The 24,949-nt window shown below is 44.3% G+C and overlaps 1 long non-coding RNA gene across 1 annotated transcript; it reads left to right on the forward strand.

Annotated features, from left to right (window-relative positions):
- The first annotated feature begins 61 nt into the window (after positions 1-61).
- On the forward strand, positions 62-23,002 carry LOC142827409 (uncharacterized). Its single transcript, XR_012902141.2, has 3 exons — positions 62-312; positions 19,371-19,934; positions 20,768-23,002. It is a non-coding gene; the product is annotated as an uncharacterized LOC142827409 (long non-coding RNA).
- The last annotated feature ends 1,947 nt before the right edge of the window (positions 23,003-24,949 follow it).

Raw genomic sequence — 24,949 nt, forward strand, 5'->3', positions numbered from 1 at the left:
GGCGCAGTGTGGGGAGCCCAGAGGGATGCGCTGCGGGGCCGTGACGCCCTCCCCTGAGTGACGTGTCTCCCACTCGCCCCAGCCCAGCGCCCGCAGAGCCTGCTCAGGGGGCGGGAGCAGAACAGGGAATCCCCCCCCCTGTCGCCCGTTCCCAGACAAGCACAGGCCATCCCGACCCATCCTGGCTGACAGCCCCTGAGGGACCTAACCTCCAACTCGCTCCTTGGACAGTCCGAACCTTCACCACGTCCTGCAGCGAGGAGTTCCACAGGTGGACTGCGCGCTGCTGCGTGAAGCCAACAACTTCCTTTGGTTTGTTTTAAACCTCTTCGTTTCCTTTGGGCTACCTCTGCCCTGCAACGCTATTGCGGGATACCGGAGTATCCCCAACTAGCTATCCCGCGCCTTCACAGCAAGCCCGTTCTTTCGGGCTCACTAGTCTGATAGCCCTGTAAACCTCATTCCACGAGGAATAAGGGGCGTTTCGGAAGTGCCGGGTTATTTCAAAATTTGGTGCTGTGTAGACAGCGCCAAATAACAAAATAAGCTATTTTGAAATAAGGTCATGATAAGATACGCAATCTTATCTTAATAAGCTCAAATTGCTCATCTTACTTCAAACTACGGTGCAGTGTAGACATAGCCTTGGTGACCCTTAGTTCTTATGTTATGGGAACAAGTAAATAACTTTTCCTTATTCAGTTTTTCCACACCAGTCATGATTTTATAGACCTCTGTCATAGCCTCCCTTAGTCTCCTCTTTTTTAAGATGGAAAGTCAAAGTCTTTTAAATCTCTCTTTATACGGGACCCATGCCCAACCCCTAATTATTTTGGTTGCCCTTCTTGAATCTTTTCCAATGACAAGATATCTTTTTTGAGATGAGGTAGTACCTGGAAAAACTTAAAAAACAACAAATAGTCCCGCAGCATCTTCTAACAAAAAGTGTATATGATATCATGAATATTCGTGGGCACAACCCACTTTGTCAGATGAATGGTGTGTAAGGGGTCCAGTTTTCAAATACCCGGAAGCCCTAATCATTGGCCAGTGTATCATTATTCTTACTCTTGATTAGAACTCTTTTCTTATGCCTGTATATTTACCTGCCTCTGGAATTTCCACTACATGCATCTGACAAAGTGGGGCTTCACACAGTTCTTCTTCAAACAGCGTGTTGTCAACCTGTGGAACTCCTTGCCAGAGGAGGCTGTGAAGGCTAGGACTATAATAGAGTTTAAAGAGAGGCTGGATAAATTCATGGAGGTTAGGTCCATAAAAGGCTATTAGCCAGGGGATAAAATGGTGTCCTTGGCCTCTGTTTGTCAGAGGCTGGAGAGGGATGGCAGGAGACAAATCACTTGATCATTGTCTTCGGTCCACCCTCTCTGGGGCACCTGGTGCTGGCCACTGTCGGTAGACAGGATACTGGGCTAGATGGACCTTTGGTCTAACCCAGTACGGCCGTTCTTATGTTCTTATGTTCTTATGGCTTTGCCCACGAAAGCTTATGCTCCAAAAAATCTGTTAGTCTATAAAATGCCATAGGAGTTCTCGTTGTTCTTGCAGATTCAGACTAACACAGCTACCCCTCTGATACTTATCATTATCCTAGGTGCTGTACAAAATGATATGCCTTCCCCCAAAGAGCTTGATGTTCTTGAGTAGCCACTCTTCCATTGAATGAGGAAGGGCTCATCATGGGTTTTACTGTCATACCCATTTATCAATGCTGTCCATACAAAGCATGCTCCTCTTTCCTATATAGACTACTGACAGCAGAGGTGAAAGTAAGTGGGTGCGACCTAGCACACAGCTCCAGAAAGAGCTGGCTGAGCTGCTGCAAAAACCAGTTTGGAGCTATTTAAAGAGGTGGCAGGGACCCGAGTTGCAATAGGGCAGTACCTGTATAAATTTTTAGTTACTTTCACAGATAATTGGCAGGCACCTGTTAATAAGCTTCAAAGTTGTTAGAAGACATGTGCATCCACAAATTATGATTTTCAAACTTTCACAGTTTGGCAAATTCAAAACAGACTTTCATCAAGACAACAAAAGGCATTTCTGCTGCCTCAGGGCTATTTTCCTGCTCAATTTCAACTTCTTACCTTCCCCCTTTTCAGCAGTATAGTGGTTATAAAATGCTATAATTTTTTTAGTGGAGATAGTATGCTTTGTTGAAAGAACTGGTTTTTTTCTAGTTTAAAAACACTCCAAAAACAGAAACCAAGGCAGAAACCAAGGCAGGAACCAAGGCAGAAACCAAGTCTGAAAAAAAACCCTAGAGGTTTTTAAATCTCAGCTTGACAAAGCCTCGGCTAGGTTATTTAGTTGGTCCTACGTTGGGCAGTGGGCTGCACTTGATGACCTCCTGAGGTCTCTACCAGCTCTATGATTCTATGATTTAGGCCAGTGAACCACAGACCGTTGCTGTTGGTATGTTTTGGGTGTCACAGTGGTATTCCTGTTTCCCGCTGCTGCCATGAGATCTGGGCTTGCCAGTTGCAAAAACCGCATGTCAAAGCAGATAAAACAATGAGGAGTTGGCCTAGGTGCCTCGAAGTATGCAGAAAGAATAGGACCAGTGTCAGGCACGGGAACCCCCTGTGAATTGGAATGGCTACTCACAAAAATGCAACATCCTGAGGATCATGGGAGAAGGGGGTAAGGAAGTCGAACAAGTGTGGGGGAGTACAGGTAGGGAGAGGGAAGAGAGATTAACATTGTGGAGCATATCTAAGTGTATCACAGAAGAACTAAATCACAGAGAAAAAGGCGTAGCGGTAAAGGAAGCAAAGGGAACATACTTTCCTAATATTATTCATTTAAGTAAACATTTTCTGTAGTTGTGATAGGGATGTTCTGTGGTTCTGAATGGGGTGGAGATATGAGATGGGAGGGGACATGGTTCTCTATTAAAACATGATCCGTCCATTCTGTATTAAAGCTTGAGAAGGCCTGGGTTATCCAGCCTCAATTATGTGTGCCACCATGGTTCCAGTTATAAAGATTAAGCACACAGAGAAAGGCAGAAGACTGGAAGTCATGAGATTAGATTACGTTGCTACCTTTGCCACTCTGTCTGTGTCTGACCTTCATCTTCCTGTACCTCAGTTTCTCAGATTACTTACCTATCTCACTTCAAATGATACGAATGACGAAAGTGCTTTAACAGCCTTAGATGGAAGATGCTCTGCACAAGTCTAAAGCAGTAATGCCAACCCATATGTTACAAAATCAGTGCTCCCTCCCCCCCAAAGCTGTTGAGATTGGCTTAAAAATAATGAATTTCTAAAAAAATAAATCTTTGGGTTTATTTTTATTTATCTTCTGATTTGTAGGTCTTTAAGATTTACAGGTGTCACATTGTCTAGCTTTTTTCTGCAACTGTGAGGCTAGAACCTGATTTTTTAACAAATGAAAGCTAAGATTCTGATGTGCTCACATAAACTCTACTAATTGGGGTTGATATGGGATTCTCCATAAAAACATGAAAATCGGCAACACTGGTAGGCTATGTCTACACTGGCATGATTTTCTGAAAATGCTTTTAACGGAAAAGATTTCCGTTAAAAGCATTTTCGGAACAGAGCATCTAGATTGGCAGGATACTTTTCCGCAAAAGCAGTTTTCCGCAATCTAGACGTGGTTTTCCGCAAAAAAGCCCCGATCGCCATTTTTGCAATCGGGGCTTTTTTGCAGAAAATACTACTGTGCTGTCTACACTGGCCCTTTTGCGCAAAAGTATTTCGGAAAAAGACTTTTGCCTGAACGGGAGCAGCATAGTATTTCCGCAAGAACACTGACGATCTTACATGAGATCGTCAGTGTTCTTGCGGAAATTCAAGCGGCCAGTGTAGACAGCTGGCAAGTTTTTCCGCAAAATCACATGATTTTGCGGAAAAACTTGCCAGTCTAGACACAGCCATAAAGTGGTATTAATCAGAAAGTGAAATAGATCAATCTATGGTTTTATTGACCACGGTGAACGAAGTTCAAGCAAGTTTACAAATTGCACAACTAGAGGAAAACAAAATTTGACTTTCAAAACTCTCTTTAACAACCAAAAGTATTATTAAATAAACATTGAAATCAGTTAATAGCTTAATAGTTTTCCATATCCTGGGCTGTGAACATGAGAGTAAACTTCAGGGGCATGGGAATGGCATGAGGCAAAGGTGATGAAAATTATTTGATCCTGTTCCCACCACTCTTCATGCTGCAAACATGCTCTTGCTTCTCTATTAAAACTGTGGCTGGCTTCTTGAAAGCCACCCAGCTTCAGGGGTGCTATGCAGAAGGGTTGGAGGCTTTTCCCACCTTCAGGGACACTGTTTAGTGAGGTTGGAGGGGGGGAGAGGCTATAAAGGAGTCCTGGGCTATATGGATCTTTGGTCTGACCTAGAGTGGTTGTTCTGATGTTCACATACAACCCTAATGTATCTGTCCCTGCTGTAACCCACAAGATGCCACTCCTCTCCTAGTGCTGAGTTAGAACCCAGGGCTATGCCTACACTGCCAGCTTCTTGCGCAATAACTGTTTTGCACAGGAGTTCTTGTGAAAAAGGTCTTCCACAAAAGCGCATCCACACTACCATGTGTTTTTGTGCAAGAGAGTCCCTGGCAGTGGGGACGCTCTCTTGTGCAAGAAAGCTCTGATGCCCATTTTAGGTGTAGGGGTGTCTTGCACAAGACAATCAAGTTGCCTGTCTACACTGCCTTCTTGTGGAAGAGCTCTTGCGCAAGAGGGCTTATTCCTTGTGGAGAGAGGAAAAACTCGTACGGAAGAAGCCCTGTTTTCCAACGCTGTACTGTAAATTTACTTGCGCAAGAACGCATGTGCAGTATAGACACCCGAAGGGCCAGCCCAAGCGATTTTGGTGCCCCGGGCCCGGGTGCGCGGCACTGCCCCCAGGCGCATGTCGCATGTGCGGGCCTACCTCTGGGGCGCGGGCCTGCCCCCCCCTAGGGTGCATGGGTCCACCTCCTGGGCGCACGGCGCATGTGCTTCCCAGCCCGCCCCGGCCACCACTGCTGGTGCGCAGCCCGGGGTGGGCCGCACCTGGCTGTGCAGGGCCCTGCGGCCGTGGGGGGAAGGGTGCTGCTGGCCAGCGCTTCAGGGATGGGAGGGGCCGGCGTTGCGGGAGCCGGCCTGATGGCAGCCATTAGGGACGCTGTGCGCCCCTTACAGCTGCCATCAGGCACTCCCCATCGGTTGGCGCCTGGGCAGCTGCCCAGCTCACCCACCCCTTAGTCTTGTCCTGGACACTCGGCAAGTTTTTGCACAAGAACAGCTGTTCTTATGGAAAAAGCCTGCAGTGTAGACATGGCCCAGGAGTTCTGATAGAGTCTCTCTTTCTGTAGAGTTAGTAGCAAAGTAAGAATATATATTAAAATTTTAAACCTAACAGTGTTCCTTAAGTGACTTACCACAGCATGTCAGAATGTGTTATTATTAGAGCTGAGTGGGTCTAATGCTGGTCTTATGGGAATTAGATACAGGGCTAACTGCTAAAGTATATGCCAGAAAACTACAATTTTCAAGTGTCTACACAACCCTTAGAATCATGGTTAAAGTTGCCCCCCCTCCCCCCGCCATGAGAATCTGACATGGTACCCCTACCCACCTTCCCTTAGTATTCCCGTAGTATCCCTCAGTATACCTGGTGGTGGGATTAACTCTCGTGAACAAAAGGTATGTTCTCAGGCTGGCCTAAGGAAAAGAGAAGAACAACAAATGAAAAACGAACAAACAAACAAAAACCAAAACATCCTCCACAATACCGCAGGATTAAAACAAAAGAGAAAGGAGAGGAAACAGAAAAAAATGTTCTGAAACATGGTTATAGGGGACCTCGGGAGGAAAAGGGATCCAGCCTCCAATCCTTCAGAGAAAAGGAAGATCAGGAACCACAGCTATAAATGACCATCTTGTAGCTATTATTTTATTTATTAATAGCACCCACAGTTAACTAGCACTTTTCAGTAATTAGAAGAGGAACAGTCCCTGCCTTAGGGAGCTGACAAAGACACAAAAGATATTTAGACAGAGGTTAGGGAAAGGGGAACAACAAATAAGTTTTTTTTAAAAATGCAGATCCACTAAAGACAGCATGCCAGAAATGGGTCTTTCAGAAATACTTCAAGAACAGAATAACAAAGCAACTGTTGCCATGAACAGATTGTTTCACAATTCACATATCAGAGGAAAACTACTAGGTTTGCAGCTGTCTGTCTCAGTGTGTTATGGAGTGTTTGCATAAGTATTGTACTCAGCTTGGGCATGCGTAGTATATTCTGAATTTATTCTTTGAGGGGAGAACTCTTTGTCATCTATCAGATGGCTTTGTGTTTGGAGAAACAGTGTTTAAGAGTCATGTGTTTGCCTGTTACCAGTAAAGCTGAAAATTTAAATGTCATTTCAATTGAAAAAAAAAGAAACATTATTAGGCTAAGAGCCCTGAGTTTCTGGAATAGAATGAAGGTTATAAGTTAGGGCACGTCTACATTGCAGGGCAAAAGTCATATTAAGATACGCAACGACAGCTACGTCAATTGCGTATCTGAAGTTGAAATAGCTTAATTTGGCTTTTAGCGCTGTCTACACAGCAGCAAGTTGACGGAAGAACACTCTTCCTTCAACTTCCCTTACTCCTCGTGAAATGAGGGTTACAGGACTCAGAGTAAGAAGTCCTCCATCACAAAATTATTTTGAAAGGACAGCTTGCTTTGTAGATGCGCACTTTGTTATTTTGAAATAACGTCAGTTATTCTAAAATAATGCTGCTGTGTAGATGTGCCCCTAGTGAATCAAATTCAGATTTGGCATAAGTGAGAATAATTCCTATTGAGATCAAGACATGGTGATTTGAACCTAAAATGCAGAGTGAAATTTATGAACTCAGCCAACTACATAAGAAAATAAGAATGGCCATACTGGGTCAGACCAAAGGTCCATCTAGCCCAATATCCTGTCTTCCAACAGTGGCCATTGCCAGGTGCCCCAGAGAGAAGAAACACAACAGGTAAGGTAATCATCATGTGATCAGTACCGGGCAATTAGTTGAAACTATAGTAAAGAATAAAATTGTCAGATACATAGATGAACGTAATTTGTTGAGGGAAAGTCAACATGGTTTATGTAAAGGGAAAACATGCCTTACTAATCTACTAGAGTTCTTTGAGGGGGTTAACAAACATGTGGACAAGGGGGATCTAGTGGATATAGTATACTTAGATTTCCAGAAAGCCTTTGACAAGGTCCCTCACCAAAGGCTCTTAAGTAAAGGTAGTTGTCATGGGATAAGAGGGAAGGTCCTTTCATGGATGGATAACTAGTTAAAAAACAGGAAACAAAGGGTAGGAATAAATTGTAAGTTTTCAGAGTGGAGAGAGGTAATTAGTGGGGTCCCCCAAAGGTCTGTCCTGGGACCAATCCTATTCAACTTATTTTTAAAAATTATCTAGAGAAAGGGGTAAACAGCAAGGTGGCAACATTTGTAGATGATACCAAACTGTTCAAGATAGCTAAGACTGAAGCAGACTGTGCTTCAAAAAGATCTCACCAAACTAAGTGATTGGCAACAAAATGGCAAATGAAATGTAGTGTTGATAAATGTAAAGTAATGCACATTGGAAAAAATAATCCCAACTATACATACAATACGATGGGGACTAAGCTAAATTACTCAAGAGAGAGATCTTGGAGTCATTGTGGATAGTTCTCTGAAAACACCCACTCAGTGTGCAGCAGCAGTTAAAAAAGCAAATGGAATGGTAGGACTCATTTTAAAAGGGATAGAAGAATAAGACAGAATATCTTATTGCCTCTATATAAAACCATGGTAGGCCCACATCTTGAATACTGCGTATAGATGTGGTCGCTCACCTCAAAAAAGGTATCTTAGCATTGGAAAAGGTTCAGAAAAGGGCAACAAAAATGATGCGGGGTTTAGAATGGGTCCCTTATGAAGAGAGATTAAAAATACTTGGACTTTTCAGCTTAGAAAAGAGGAGACCAAGGGGGGATATGACAGAGGTCTATAAAATCATGACTGGTGTGGGGAAAAGTGAATAAGGAAAAGTTATTTACCTGTTCCCATAATATAAGAATTAGCAGGGCTCGACAAACCGCTGAATCTACTCGCTCGTGGCGAGTAGATTTCAGCTGGTCACGCCGCGAGCCCCATTCACCAGCGCTTCACGCATGCGCAATGCCGGTCTTGCGCATGCACAGTGCGGGGCTGGTGAGTGGCTCTTGCAGGAGTTTGTCCAGCCCTGAGAATTAGGCGTCACCAAATGAAATTAATAGGCAGCAGGTTTAAAACAAACAAAATGAAGTCAGCGCACAGTCAGCTTCATGAGGCGTGCAATTGAAGATTTGTACAGCTTTATCCCCACCTATTTCTTCCTGATGTCATAAAGTACTTTTTCTGGGTGACGCCTAGAATTGCTTACTCACAGTTTGTAGTGCTCAGTTTAACAGTTCAGGAGAGCACCTTATTACAGTAGACAGAGACTGTCACCGGAGACATTCTATGTGTAATGGAGGGAGGTGAGATACCATTCACACAGTGCTGTTTGTTTATATTCTGCAGAGATTCCCGTTTATTTTTTGATTGTAGTGACGTAAACTCATGTAAGTGGTGCCTGCTGGAGGCAGCTTAAACTGAGATGCTGCCTGCACTTCTGATGTCAGGTTTGGAATGTTTCAAGGCAGAGAGCAAAATAAGAAAGAAGGGAATCCTTGAGTTAGGCAACAGTGTGCCATTTCTATGCTTAGCCATTGAGTTAGCCACATAAGAACTGCAGTCCAGTTACAGCATTGTCCTTATTCGTAGCAATGGTACATTGGTGCCTCATGATCAAGGTGCCACTGTACTACTCACTGGGCAAAAGCACAGCAAGGCACAATCCCCGTACCTGTTGCAATCTAAATAGGGAATGGAAACAAAAGAAGGGAGAGGAAATAGGGACACAGAATGACTCACCGAAGGTGACGTGACTTGCCTTAGGTCACACAGCAGGTTATGTTCGGAGCTGGAAATTGCACCCAGCTCTACAGATTGCTATCCAGAGCCCAACCCACTAGACCTCACTGGTCCCATCAGTGCAAATTCTTCATCACCCTCAGCAGTCGACCTAAGCTTTATTCTGGAGGCGCTGTGTGGATCGGTGAGAAAATCTTCAGCACTGTGATTGCTAACAAGGGGCCTAGTGACTGACACCTTGGGGTAGGTTTTGTGAAGAGGCTATTTTTCCACTGGAAACCGGACTGAGATCCATAAATTTACATCACACAGGCTTGGGCTAATCTACAATGTGTTAACTGGGAGAAAACTGACACAGTGCTGTCTCTAGAGATTGCAGGCATCATGAAACTATGTCTTAGAGGTTTGAATTCTCCACTCACACTATGGCAATGTTAACTCTGAAACCTAAAGATGAACACATACACAAAACATTGTTCACTATAAAAACAAAGAATAGTCCTGTGGCACCTTAGGCTGTGTCCAGACTCAGGGGTTTTTTCGAAAAAAGTAGCCTTTTTTCGAAAAATTTCACCTGCGTCCAGACTCAAGCCGCGTTCTTTCAAAATTAAATCGAAAGAACACGGCTTTTCTTTCAATGGCGGTAAACCTCATTTCACGAGGAAGAACGCCTTCTTTCGAAAGTTCCTCTTTCGAAAGAAGGCGTTCTTCAATGTAAATAGGGCTTCTTCGAAAGAGAGCATCCAGACTCACTGGATGCTTTCTTTCGAAAAAGCAAGCCGCTTTTTCGAAAGTTCAACGTGCAGTCTAGACGCTCTCTTTCGAAAGAGGCCCTTTCGAAAGTATCTTTCGAAAGAGCCTCTTTCGAAAGAGGCTTGCAGTCTAGACATAGCCTTAGAGACTAACAAATATATATACATAGTATTTCCTCAGATGAACTGGAGGCTGGTTTTGCCCACGAAAGCTCATCATACTATATTCATTTTTGTTAGTCTCTATCTAAACAGTGGCACTATTTCGAGATACCGGAAGTATCCTGAAATAGTTATTCCACATCTTTAAATGCACCCATAATTTCGAAATAGATTTTGAAATAAAGGGCATGCTATTTCAGTGTCCCTGTAATCCTTGTTCCATGAGGGTTAAGGGACTTGTCAGAACAGCGCTTTATTTCAAAATTAGATAGAAATAAGATATGCAATTTGCGTAGCTCAAATTGCGTATCTTATTTTGACCAACAGGTCAAACTTGTTGTTTTTAAAGTTACAGACTAACACGGTTACCCCTCTGAGAACTGTTACCTATGTAATTCTTGATCATTCTGACAAAAATGTGTTTTCCCCAGAATCCAAGTTTACCTCCTATACCTTCTCAGTTATTAAAATCCCCAGCTATCCTATAACCAGCCAGCAAAACCTCCAGCTTCCCCACTGACAGTTTCTATGGCGCAATTATGCATTCTCCATGGAAAAATCTGTGGTGTGTTAAAAACGGAAAATCTGAGGGCTGCATAAAAATAAATAGAATGTAAACTAATTAATATATAGGCTGTTATACATGTTTATAATTAATGAATTAATTGTCCCCCATTTTAATTTAAGCAAAGCTATTGTCAAGCTTCAAAACTTCTGCTAGAGTGTGTCAGAATTTAGGTTCAGCTCATTTCAAAGCACGCAGAGCATTGTTTAATAGCACAAGTAAATGCTATGTAGTCATTAACTAATGAATCCTCCTCATAATCCTGTATAGGTATTATTCTTCCCATTTACCAGAGGAGAAACAGAGAGTAGAGCAAGTCAGAATCAGAGCTGGGATTAGAGAGCAAGAATTCCCAGATCTGTGCTCAGTCCATTGGACTACACTGCTTCTCAATACCTGCCCCCCAACCCCCCAAAAAAGATCAACATCAGTGAATCAATCAGGTTTTGAACAGGGGAAAATCTATACAGAGCTGGCCTCTAGTCATTCTGAGTCACTAAGGTGTGACGCAAGTTGCAAGTTTTGCCAGGTGACTCATGAAATAGATGCAAAGAGACAGTAACAGAGATGTAGCCCTGTTAGTCTGGTCTTGCTGAAACAAAAGACAGGACTATGCAGCACTTTAAAGACTAACAGGATGGTTTATTAGGTTTATTATTAATAAACCATCCTGTTAGTCTTTAAAGTGTTGCATAGTCCTGTCTTTTGTTTCATGGAAAGAGACAGTTCCTCTTTCTGCAGGCAGAGAGACAACAGAATATGTTTGGTTTCTTTTCTGTTTAGTTTCAGCATTTGAGTTGCATCCAATTAAAATGAATTCCTCTGGGGCAGTTTTGTGTAGACCTTAAGCAAATACATAATGCCTGTGCAACAGGATCAATCATGATTTCTACAAACCTTTCCATAGTACATTCCCTTTGATGTTGCTTTCCCTGGGGAAATTCATGTGTCAAATTTTCGTGCTAAATAGCATTCTTCTGTATTTGACTTATGGAAAAAAATCACTCGCAGCAGCCGAGGTTTCCAAGATGATTACAGGACAGCAGCCCTTGCTTGAGGAACTCCTCTCACTTTAGACCCGGGGTGGGCAAAGGGGCCTTCGTGGGCTGGATCTGGCATGCCAAGCGGGTGGATCTGGCCCGCGGATGCTCTGTCACTCTCCCGCCCCCAGGCCAATCAATGCCTGCTGGCGGGAGGAGCGAATGAAGTCTTTTCCTCCCTGCCCCCTACCCTGCCTGCAAGCCCTGCATGCCCCATGTGGGGCAGCATGCAAAGTTTCCTTCTGCCCGGCATGGGGCACATGGCGCTTGCACGGTGGGGGCAGGAAGCGCCTAAAGTCTCCTCCTGCCCGGCAAGGGACGCACAGTGCTTTCACTCTAAGCGCCACACGCCTCTTGCAGGGTGGAGGCAGGGAGCGAGAGACTTTGCGCGTTCCTCCCGCCCCCAGATCCTGATTGGCCTGGGGTTGGGGACAACTAGTGAAGTCTCCTCCCGCTCTGCAAGGGGACGGGTGCCTAGAGGGAACCGCCAGCTGTTCAGAACAGTTGGCAGTTCTCCCCAGGTGAGGGAGGAAGCAGGGGCAAAGACTTCACATACTCCCCCACCCCCAGGCCGATCAGGGTCTGTGGGAGGGGGAGCATGGAAGTGTCCAGGCCCTGCCCCTTCCGGGGTGGCCCAGGGCCACTTCAAAAATTAGTGAAGTGGCCCCTGGTGTAAAATTATTGCCCACTCCTGTTTAGACCAATGACATGGAAAAAAAATCTCAGGCTGGATTCTCTATTGCTCCTTAATTTCTACATTCTAAAGGGACTGGTGATGAATATAGGCTGGGGAAATATACCTCGGTCTTCTAAGCAGGCAATTGCTTTCATCGGGGGAGTCTGCAGCCATTGTAAAGCCACTGTAGCCAGTTCTTAGGCTCCCCATGCAGCCTTGGGGTAGGAGATGTTTTGGGGTGTGGTCACAACACTCTACACTTGGGCTATTCTCTGCTGGCAGATAACCCCTTTAAGGCCATCGCCTATGTGTTTTTTTTATGGCACTTCCAGTAGCTGGCTCCAGAATCATAAAGCTGGAGCGTGTTCCTCTGCAAGGCCCCCAGAACTGGCATGCGTAGAAGAAACTGCAGCAGGGAATCTGGATTCACGTTTTTTATAACGTAATTTAGTGCAAATGAAAATGCAGGCTTGGCAGATCTGGACAGTGAAGCCTTTTTCCTGCAGAGCAGGGGTTATATGGTGACCTCAAGGGGAAGCTTTACTCCATTGATGAAACTGGATGGGAGAACTCTTAGGCCTGGGAAGGGAGCTTGTCTCCCTGCCCTTTCCGTTACTGGCTCCGTGCTTTGATTGATGGCAGAGACGCCAGTGTGTACCACGGGTCTGGAAACTTGTCTGTTCGGACTGTAGCCAACCCAGTCCTTTCATAGGTCAATGGACATCCATCACATGAGAACACTTTTAGTGATGCAGTCACTAACAACCCAGCCTGCAGCTAGGCCGGCATTCTGGGTCTGAAAGCCTGAAGCCTGCAGAGGAAGAAGATGCAGGGAGGGAGCATGAGCAGGCACCCCATTTAGCAATTAATTTTTTGGCAGAGGCTTAGGTGGGGCAGTGTACCTGAGTGCCACCGCGAATCGCCTATACCTGAAAGGCACATCTGTGTAATTACCATTCACCAAAGGCGTCCAGTACTTTACTCCAAGTTTGGCTTTGTGAGGTTAATTATATCAGTGCACCAAAATGCCAGACTGAGCACGTGCGTTGTGAGGAGCAGGCCACAAGGTTTCTTTGGGAAGCAATCACTCCATACAGTTTCAAAATACAGTCTCTGCGGAATCTGTATTTATGGGACCGATATCTGAGCACATATATTTATCTTATGTAGTTGTAATTATTCCCACAATATAAGAACTAGGGGTCACCAAATGAAATGACTAGGCAGCAGGTTTAAAATAAACAAAAGGTACTTTTTCTTTATTCAGTGCACATTCAACCTGTGGAACTCCTTGCCAGAGGATGTTGTGAAGAGTAGGACTTTCACAGGGTTCAAAAAAGAGCTAGATAGATTCATGGAGGTTAGGTCCATCAATGGCTATTAGCCGGCATGGGTAGGAGTGGAGTCCCTAGCCTCTGTCTGTCTGAAAATAGGTGACAGGAGAGGGATCACGTGAGGATTCCCTGTTGTGTTCCCTCCCTCTGGGGCAACTGGTACTGGCCATTGACAGCAGACAGGATACTGGGCTAGATGGACCTTTGGTTAGACCCAGTCTGGTTGTTCTTATGTTCTTATGTTCTTATTGTTGAGTTGATGAGTATTACATTCTAATAAGATACTTGTCTACAAAGGCTTAATCCCGTCTGTTGTTACTGATGGAGATTTCTTTGTCCATTGTCTCACGTTCTTGCTACTGACACATGGGTTTTCTTTTATGTCAGTTTCATATCACTTCTAAAAATGATGTTGAACGCAAACTCTTGCATTTTGGTGCCGGCAAAATTATTCCCAAAGAATATCGGCATCAGGCATGATACCAGCTTGTATAACACTGAAATGACATAAGGTTATTATTTGTATTACCATAGCACCTAGGAGCCATTGTGCTATGCATTATACAAACAAGGAGCCAAAATACAGCCCCTTCCTCTTCCTGAAAAAATGAGGAAGAACGGCTCTTGCACAAGAAGGGGTTTTTGCACAAAAAAGAGCGATCTATACAGCTCCTTTTTGCACAAAAGCCTCTTGCGCAAAAGCGGCTGCTAATTAATTATGCAAATGAAGCCCGGTGATATTCCACGCCGCTCTTCATTTGCATAAGGTTTTCCACAAGAAGGCTACAGTGTAGCTGTAGCTTCTGTGTCAGAGATACGGAAAGTTGTGTTGCTCTCAGCCAGCAGGGGGTTGTTATCTATGAAGCCAAATTAATGGATGTCACTACTGCCTGAATTTCCACATTCAGGTCCCAATATATCAAGGCACCAGATGGGGCTACTCACCTGCGTAAGGTTAGGCACATGCTTAAGTACCTTGCTGAATGAGGGCCTGGAGGAAGACAAGAAACCTGGTTTTGAATCCAGAGTTTCATCTTCCTGTTAATAAAAGGAAAGGAAGAAAATGTTACCCAACAATGCTAGAGAACTGCAGGGGTAGTCAGAGAAACGCAGGTGAAAGCAACAGAATTCACTTTACCTGGGAAAATATGCTCAGTGACAGCAGGGCAAATCAGGAATAACTCCACTGACTTGAAATACTCACTCAACTTGAAGGGCTAGCTTCTATCCTGCACCGTGATAAGCACTGTGTGCATGTATTCTGACTGATTTAAAAGTTGCCTTGTCCATGATTTAAGGCTGTGCTATGTTATATCAGCTGATGATGGTCCTTACTGATGGATCTGTGGGCATCAGAGAATGAATGCCATGTACACAATGACAATTTCCTGCGGGCGACATATTTTAAAATGGCTCTGATGGGATTATTATGCTTTTTGACTGTTGTTAGCGCCGTGTCTCTACTTATACCTACTGTGCAAGTGCTTTTATATCAGACTAGAACAGGGATAGCTGGACCTCAGAAGTTCTGGAGCCAAATTAGCAATTATTATTACTCAACAGAGCCACAGTAGTGTGGATCTGAGTTCCCTGAAAGCTGTGCGCCTGTGTGGTCGTGCAACTTGTTTTCTGAGCTCCGGTGTCTTGCTAAGCCAGCACCTAAACAGAGTGAGCGGTGTGCTTGAAGCGCCGCAGTGGCATTTCCAAAGAGCAGTGCAAGGTGGAGCCCGGGGTCAGTTGAAGTCCCCAGCTGATCCCCGGCTCCACTTACGCTGCCCCTATGAAGTGCTGGAGCAGCACTTCAAAGAGCCACTGCAGCATTAACACCTGCGATAAATGTGTTAATTTTTTTAACGTGTTAATCTTGTCCTGCATTAATCTCAGGCGTTAACGCAGGTCAATTAATAGCCTAATTCATACATGGCATATTGTATTGCATTAAGGTCAGATCTTTGCTATGTGGTAGAATTCCGGCTCTTATGAGTCAGAAGTAGCAAGTACTAGCTTGAGCTGTTAGAAAGATTGATGACTCATGTACTCCAAAGGTAGTGTTCATTTTTTTAATTTGATTTCATATTAAATATCGTGAGCATTGCTTCTTGTTAAATATCCCTTGGTTTAATATATTTTCTTCCATACATATGGACTGCTTAATATAGAGAAGTGTGTGTTTTGGTTTGTATTGGTGGTGCACATCCACACACACTACCTCAATATTGGTGGTGCACATACGAAATTTCAACCCACCCAAAAGAAAATTCAGCCCACCCAAGGACAGAAAATGTTAGAGGGAACACTGGTGTGGATTCTTTGTCTCATTTACTATTTATTGGTATATATTTATTCTCACAGCAAAATGACTACACAGGTATTGTACAATTAATTAATAACATAGTACAGTAATTCCTCATTTAACACTATAGAGATGTTTCAGAAAATGATCGTGTTAAGTGAAAACGTGTTACGCGGGGTCAATTTTCCCATTGAAAATAATGGAAAAGGTGGGGGTTGCGTTTCAAGCGGTGGTGTCTGTTGGGACCAGGATATAAGGTTGGGGGAGAAAGGGGACTGGGTTACAGCCAGGAAGGGAGGTGTTTGGCTCTGAGGAAGGGAAGGAGAGGAGAAGGGAGGGGGATTGGGTTGGGAGTATGCCCCTGTGACGGGTCTGCTGGGACCCACACTGTGTCTGGTAAGGGGGGCGTAACCGGAGAACAGCGCGGCGAGCGGCAAACCCTCTTTTGCAGGGAGGTGGGGGAAGCCCCACACAGCCGCTGGCGATGGGCTGGCTGGGAAAACCCAGCTGCCAGCCTGCAAGGGGGGGGTGGAGGAGAGGGGCCAAGATGTCCGGCGAGGGGGAGTCAATGGGGAACGGTGCAGTGAGCAGCGAACCCTCCGCTGCTTTGCAGGGATGTGGGGGAAGCCCCGCACAGCTGCCGGCAACGGGCCGGCTGGGGAAACCGTGTTATTCCGGGGACAGTCATGTAATTCAAAAAACGTTCCCTAAAAAAAAATAAAAAATTGAGCTATCGTGAAAACGTGTTAAGTGGGTACATGTTAAATGAGGAATTACTGTACAAGTGTTCTGATTGGTGACTAACTTACATTGGTTGATAATTAAATCACACGGTGTTTTAATATTATGTGCTGCAAAGAGCTGCAGGAGACACATTAAAGAACTGCTTGCATCTCAGCCTGCGTATCGCTGTACGAGAATTTGCCATCCTTACATGGATTAGAACCTCTCTCCACCAGCTGTTTCATTGAAATCAGTGGTACCACAGATTTATCCAATGTGACAATTCTTACGTTGTATTTACGATTTGGGCTGACCTGATTCACTCATCTTTAACATTTTGGTGGGAGTCACCCAATTGGGCCTCATCACATTCTCTTCCCTCCCTTTTTTTAGGGTGCAAGCAGTACATGGTCTTTGAAAACATTCCTGAATGGTTTTTAGTTTTCAGTGCATGATTTTTGGGGAGGAGCTGCTGCAAACAGCTGTAGAACTTGCTTTAATCTCTCTAACTAGAGCCTATTCTTGAGGTGGAGTTGCTTCCTGGGAACCAGGCACTGATGTCTGGGCTGAGATTTCTGAAAGAGTGATGTGACTGTATGTCATTTATGACCATCTCTGTTCCAGAACCAATGTGTATACCCAGTGGTTTTTTTTTTGTGACGGAATTGCCCGATATGAAGTACCGGCACCTCCAGAAACAGTACCAGCACCTCCAGTTAGAGCTCAACTACTTTTCCCCTGGAGTACTGGCACTTTTTTAAACAAAAAAAGCACTGTATATACCAGTGGTCCCCAACATGGTGCCTGCCGGGGCATTTATGTGTGCACGCCTAGTGACAGGGGCCGGCCTGAGCCATTCATGCTCCCCGGGCTTTGGGCGCCCGGTGCATGCATGGCCCCCACCCCAAGTGCGTGGCGCATGTGCAGTGCCACCCCCGGGTGCACAACGCATGAGTGGCCCCCACCCTGTGATTTAATTATCAACCAATGTAAGTTATTCACCAATCAGAACACTTGTACAGTAATTCCTCATTTAACATGTACCCACTTAACACGTTTTCGCGATAGCTCAATTTTTTTTTTTTTTTTTTAGGGAACGTTTTTTGAATTACATGACTGTCCCCGGAATAACACGGTTTCCCCAGCCGGCCCGTTGCCGGCAGCTGTGCGGGGCTTCCCCCACATCCCTGCAAAGCAGCGGAGGGTTTGCTGCTCACTGCATCGTTCCCCACTGCCACCATGGCTGCGCGGAGCATGCGTGGCTCCACCCCTGGGTACCCAGCAGCCCCAAAAGGTTGGGGACCACTGGTATATACCTTAAATGACACCAATTACATCTAGAAAAATACACAAACTCCCTGTCACTGACTTCTGTTCCAGTGAGAAACTGACTTGAAACACTCCTCAGTAGATCCCTCACTTGCAGCAGGATCAGGAAGATGCCCCCAACATTGCCCATAAAGATCTTTCATGTGCCCTTTTGTATATGCAAAAAATAGCTAAGGCCCAGCTGGGTTTTACTCTGCCCTAAGTGAGAAACTGCCAGTGATATCAGTGAGAATTTTCCTTGCCCACTGAAGTTAATACAGGCAGTCCCCGGGTTACGTACAAGATAGGGACTGTAGGTTTGTTCTTAAGTTGAATTTGTATGTAAGTCGGAACTGGTACATATTGTAGGGGAAACTTTAGCCAAACATTTCTCCAGAGCTCAGTTTTATTCTCCCACACCTCACTTCCCTCAGTCCTTTATTCTCAAGCTGAGATGTCTGCTGAGAAAAGCCGCTCCGCGTCTCCCTGGTCTGCTGGGGGGGGGGCGGGGGGGGCGGAGGCTAGCTTCGCGACTCCCTGGTCTGCGGGGGGAAGCAGCTAGTGCGGGGTTGCCTCACCCTGTTTGTAAGTAGGGATCCAATGTAAGTCGGATCCATGTAACCCGGGGACTGCATGTAGCTATTTCCTTGAGTAAAAACTGAGTTAAGGGTCTTAGTATTTGGTCTTAACACTATCTTTAGTGACGCGCTTCATCTGTTCAAAAGCTCATTGTGCAATTGAGTTTCCAATTTTGTTGGCAAGTGCAGCTCACAAACCTGCTAGCTGAGATTGCTGTTCAGTGCAATTTAAATATAGAGGTGTTAGTGTTAATTGAAGCCAGCATTGATAGGATTCAGGAACTAACACCGGTAGCAGAAACACGTTTCTGTGAAACATCTGTGGTATATGTACAGATTGCCATATTAAAAAAAAAAAAGACTGAATGTCCCAGTTAAGTATGTGCAGTTGTAAACATTATGAGCGGAACTAATCTCTCATGTAGCTGCACTGAAGACAGTGTTGGATAGATGGTTATTACAAAGCAACACAATTTATAGCAGCCCCGAGGCTGCTCTGAGTTGTGATGTGGGCTAAGCAGCCCTCTGATATAGTCCAGATTTGGGAAGGTGCAAAGCTGGGTGAAAGACACCTTTGCATCCACATCTTCCACCATCCATTGCACATCAAGTGGAGGAATTGAGCTGTACAGAAACTGAGCCTGAGCATCTTTAAGCTGAGTGCTGTAAATACTCATGCAAACAATTACTTCTGTGTATGGCGTTGTCTTAGGAGCATTCCCACTGAAGGGCATTTCACCACAATAGTAGCTAATTAAGTAAAGGTGGTTGAAAATTTTCCAGTGGAAAGGTCTTCCATCAGAAATGCCATTTTGTGCAAGCCAATGCTTCTTGAAGGAACACATCAATTTCAATTAAATTTGTTTAGGAAAAGAAAAAACAATGAACCCCCCACTTTTTGATAAGATTAAAACATTGAAATTTTCACAATTTTTTGTTTTTATTTCAGCTTGAACAGCAACAACAAAAATTAAAATTGTGGAATTTCCCGTGCAGTGCAAATTCCTGTTCTTGCACATCGCTACTATTCAGAATGGCCAGCATTGCAATGTCATCCCAGGAAAGTTCCTTTCTAGAGCTCTGAGGACAGATGTCACAAATACAAATACTCGCAGTAGTAAAGGTTACCGACAGTAGTAAGCATTTGTAGGATCAGATCCTTAGAAAAAAAATGACTAGCTACTGTCCTCTCATCTCCCCAGTGATCAGACGTCAGAGTGGAATACAGGACATTGTTTTTGAAAGAAGGGACAATACAATGTGATGGACCAGGCATATAGTATAGATGGATCATCATATACTGATGATCAATGCACAGAAGCTGTGCTGAGTGGTATCAGCGAGAACTGAAATAACCCCTTGGCTTACCTCCAAAGAGATGGGAAGATTTTATCATGGAAAGCCATGGCCAAACATGGAGAAGGAAGGCCAAGTTAAAAGAAGAATGGAAGACCTGTGGTGGTCAGTGCAATCTACATGTGGCCTGAAGGACCAATTGGTCATGGTGAGCAAGGTAACTGGCCTCTCATACTGTGATCCTTAAAAATGTCCTTATGCCTTTTTGAGGAATAGAGGCACTAATTCCTGTGTCTTGGCTACTTCCTAACTGGGGTAATTCCCTGCTTCCTGCCTGAAAGCAAACCAGATCCCCGCTTAGCTGAGATTCACTCTGAATTTTAGGTGACAACTCAAATTGGTGACTCTTATTTCAACCAAGTTTGTTCATCCAGCTCTACCAAAGAGAAATTAATTGGCAGTTTCCCACCAGTAAACTTATATCTCACCGTGCAATTTTTATATGAAGATTTCAAATGATATTGTAGATACTAATTAATGAAACCTCACAACACTTCTGAAAGTTATGGCACATGATGGTTATCACAAGACTTTGTCTGTCCTTCGCACCTGTGGGATACTGACAGGGTAATCTTGAGTGGGCTCTGTGGAAGTGAAGCACTGAAAATGTAAAAAGAGTTGTTTAGTTTAGAAAAGAGAAGAATGAGAGGAGTTTTCAAGTACCAAAAAGGGTATCACAAGGAGGAGGGAGAAAAATTGTTCTCCTTGGCCTCTGAGGACAGGACAAGAAGCAAGGGGCTTAAACTGCAGCAAGGGAGGTTTAGGTTGGACATTAGGAAAAACTTCCTACCTGTCAGGGTGGTTAAATTACCTAGGGGGTTTGTGGAATCTCCATCATTGGAGACATGTAAGAGCAGGTTAGCCAGACACCTGTCAGGGATGATCTAGTTGGTGCTTTGTCCTTCCATGAGGGTGGGGGACTGGATTCGATGACCTCTTGAGGTTCCTTCCAGTTCTATGATTCTAAGAGCACTTTAATTCTTTTTGTAGGGTAAGCCTTTAATTCTTTGAGTTCCTGTGTCCTCAAGGAGTGGAGGGAAAAAATCAAGAATGGGACAAAGTGCAGAGAATCGCCTCCTTAAGAAGCACAGCGAGACACTGTCAAGGTAGAAATTAGGCTGATTTACAACATTTCTTTAGCGATTGTACCTTTGATCATATAAGACTGAAATCATGTTAAAGCAGATGATGGCATTCAACAGAAGCTCACGAAAGCACCCCCAGATATAACTCTTTTGATAGTGGTCTTACATGTTGTGATGGGTTTGCTCACCACGCTGGCACCTCCTGCTGGCTGTCCTGGGAATTAGTCTAATTAGCCAGCGCATCCTCATCTGGAGGTGACTCGCTGCCATCACGTCTGCTCCAGGAAGCGTGCTGTTCCACCGAACACCTCAGCGGGACACAGCCCTGTGGCTGTGTCATGTGCTGTTCCCTCTCCTTCCAGGGGAACTGTACTCCACTGTCTAGCCACTCTCTCAGTTGCAAGTGCAGGCAAAGGGGGGGGCGGACCCAGTACTCAGGGTCCCAACCCAGGGATCCTATAGATTGCAGCCACATGTCATCCCTTCCAGCCCTGCAGTCTAGTTCCCTGGGCCACCTCCCTGCAGCCCCAGCACCTTCTCTGCTCTTATCTCAGGGCCCCAGCATGCCAGTAGTCAGCTAGGAGTTAGTCCTTGCTCCCCTGCTCCTGCCTAGCATGGCTCTGTCCTTGGCGCAATCTACCTTCCTCCTGCCAGGCAGCCAGTCCTGCTCCCTCTTCAAGCTCCAGGGAGTGACTGGCCTGTTCTGCCCTTCAGCTCTTCTTATATGGACCTGCTTGGCCCTGATTGGCTGCTCATTGTAATCCTCTCCAGTTGGCTGTCTCCTGCACAGCTTCCCTGGGGTTCTCTCCAATTGGCTGCCTGTTGTGCAGCCTCTCTAGGGATACGTTAGCCCCTTTCAGACCAGTGTCGGGCAGATGCCACCTCACGCATGTATTTAGTTTTCATCCTAAAAGATCCTAAAGCAAATTATAAACTGTATATGAAGCACTCCTCTCATCAGAGAAAGGCAGCCATATCCGAGAAGTGCAGAATACTGTATCCAACTGAAAACACGGGAGGATATAGATTGCCAGATTCAGTTCACCCACTTTGTAATTTGACCAAGATATCGCAGCAAGTGCCCTTACAGAATGTCTCTCTCATTCTCTCTCATTGCCCTTCATTATGCTATCTGATTGCAAAGTAGACAGCTCTGTGTAAAATGCCATAGGCTCTTTAATGACTACATATAGCTACAATCAGAATCAGAGGCCTGGAAGGGACCTCAAGAGGTTTTCTAGTCCAGTTATCTGCATTCAAGGCAGGACTAAGCACTATCAGATGATCCTTGACAGATGTTTGTCTCACTTGCTCTTAAAAATCTCTAATGATGGGGATTTCACAATGTCCCTAGGCAGTACTTAACCATCCTGATGGTCAGGAAGTTTTTCTTAATGTCTCACCTAAATTGCCCTTGCTGCCACTTCAGCCCTGTGCTTCTTTTCTTTCCTCCCCCTCCTTGTAACTATTTTTTATGTATTTGAAAACTGTTAGCATGTCCCCTCTGCGTTTCTTTTCTCCAGACAACAGAAACCATTATTTTTTTCAGTCTTCCCTCAGAGGTCCTGTTTTCTAGCTCTTTAATACATTTTGTTAGTCCTCTTTGGACTTCCCCTAATTTGTTCACATCTTTCCTGAAATGTGGCATCCAGAACTGGACACAGTATTCTAGTTCAGACCTAATCAGAGTGGAATAGAGCGGAAGAATGACTTCTCATGTCTTGCTCACAACACTTCTGCTAATATCTCCCAAGAATGTTTGATTTTTCTGCAACCCTGTTACACTGTTGACTCATATTTAGCTTGTGACCCACTATGACCTCTCGATCCCTTTCTGCAGTACTCCTTCCTAGGCAACCATTTCCTATTTTGTACGTGTGCATGATTGTTCTTTCTGAAGTGAAGTTCTTTGCATCCAGTTTACCTCAGACCATTTCTCCAGTTTGTCCAGATCGTTTTGAATTTTGACCCTATCCTCCAAAGCACTTGCAACCCCTCCCAACTTGGTATCATCCGCAAACTTTATAGGCAGGGCTCAATGATCGTGGCGAAAACCACTCGCCAGCCTCGTACCGCATATGCACGAGACCTGCACTACATATGCACGAGACCCGCACTGTGCATGCGCAGACCACCGGTGAACGGGGCGGCTGGCTGAAATCTACTTGCCACGGGCGAGTAGATAAGCGTATTTGTCGAGCCCTGTTTATAGGTGTACTCTCTATGCCATTATCTATGTAGCTGATGACATTATTGAACAGAATCAGTCTCAGAAATGCGGGACCCCACTTGCTATGCCCTTTCAGCTTGGCTGTGAGCTACTGATAACTACTCTTTGGAAACAGCTTTCTAGCCAGTTATGCCACTGACATTTAGTTGTATTTTTCTAGTTCGTGGAGTTTAAAGTTTCATCTGAAAGACATTACATCCAGTGCTAGAGTGCACTGTTCGGGCTTGTCTTCATTACGCGATGGATTGGCGCTGCAGCGATCGATCCATTGGTGGTCGATTTATCCCATCTGTTTAGACATGATAAATCAATCTCTGAGTGCTCATTTATGTTAATAACATTTAACATTCTAGTGGTGGGAAGAACACCTCAGCAGTCCAACACTCTGGCATTTAATTTCAAAAAGGGGAATTATGCAAAAATGAGGAGGTTAGTTAAACAGAAATTAAAAGGTACAGTGCCTAGAGTAAAATCCCTGCAAGCTTCATGGACACTTTTCAAAGACACCATAATAAAGGCCCAACTTAAATGTGTACCCCAAATTAAAAAACATAGCAAGAGACCTAAAAAAGAGCCACTGTGGCTTAACCACGATGTAAAAGAAGCAGTGAGAGATAAAAAGGCATCTTTTAAAATGTGGAAGTCCAATCCTAGTGAGATAAATAGAAAGGAACATAATTTGTTGGGCAAAAGTCAACATGGTTTCTGTAAAGGGAAATCATGGCTTACTAATCTATTAGAGTTTTTTGAAGGGGTCAACAAACATGTGGACAAGGGGAATCCAGTAGATATAGTGTACTTAGATTTCCAGAAAGCCTTTGACAAGATCCCTCACCAAAGGCTTTTGTGTAAATTAGGTTGTCATGGGATAAGAGTGAAGATCGTTTCATGGATTGAGAACTGGTTAAAAGACAGGAAACAAAGGAATAAATGGTAAATATTCAGAATGGAGAGGTGTAACTAGTGGTATTCCCCAAGGGTCAGTCCTAGGGACAAATCCTATTCAACTTATTCATAAACAATCTAGAGAAAGGGGTAAGCAGTGAGGTGGCAAAGTTTGCAGATGATGCTAAACTGTTCAAGACAGTCAAGACCAAAGCAGACCTTGAAGAACTTCAAAAAGATCTCACCAAACTGAGTGACTGGGCAACAAAATGGCAAATGAAATTTAATGTGGATAAGTGTAAAGTAATGCACATTGGAAAAAATAACCCCAACTATACATACAATATGATGGGGGCTAATTTAGCTACAACTAATCAGGAAAGAGATCTTGGCGTTATCATGGATAGTTCTCTGAAAACGTCCACGCAGTGTTCAGCGGGAAAAAAAGCCAATCGGATGCTAGGAATTATTAAAAAAGGGATAGAAAATAAGACAAAGACTATCTTACTGCCACTATATAAAACTATAGTACATCCACATCTTGAATATTGTGTACAGATGTGGTCTCCTCACCTCAAAAAAGATATTATGGCATTAGAAAAGGTTCAGAAAAGAGTAATTAAAATGATTAGGGGTTTGGAATAGGTCCCATATGAGGAGAGGCTAAAGAGACTGGGACTTTTCAGTTTAGAAAAGAGAAGACTGAGGGGGGATATGATAGAGGTCTATAAAATCATGAGTGGTATGGAGAGGGTGAATAAAGAAAAAATATTTACTTGTTTCCATAATATAAGAACTAGAGGACACCAAATGAAATTAATGGGTAGCAGGTTTAAAACTAATAAAAGAAAGTTCTTTTTCATACAGCGTATAGTCAACCTGTGGAACTTCTTGCCAGAGGAGGCTGTGAAGGCTAGGACTATAACAGAGTTTTAAAAAGAGCTAGATAAATTCATGGAGGTTAGGTCCATA

This window comes from Pelodiscus sinensis, chromosome 2 (genome assembly GCF_052426305.1).
Source record: "Pelodiscus sinensis isolate ZL-2025 chromosome 2, ASM5242630v1, whole genome shotgun sequence".
Lineage (NCBI taxonomy): Eukaryota > Metazoa > Chordata > Testudines > Trionychidae > Pelodiscus > Pelodiscus sinensis.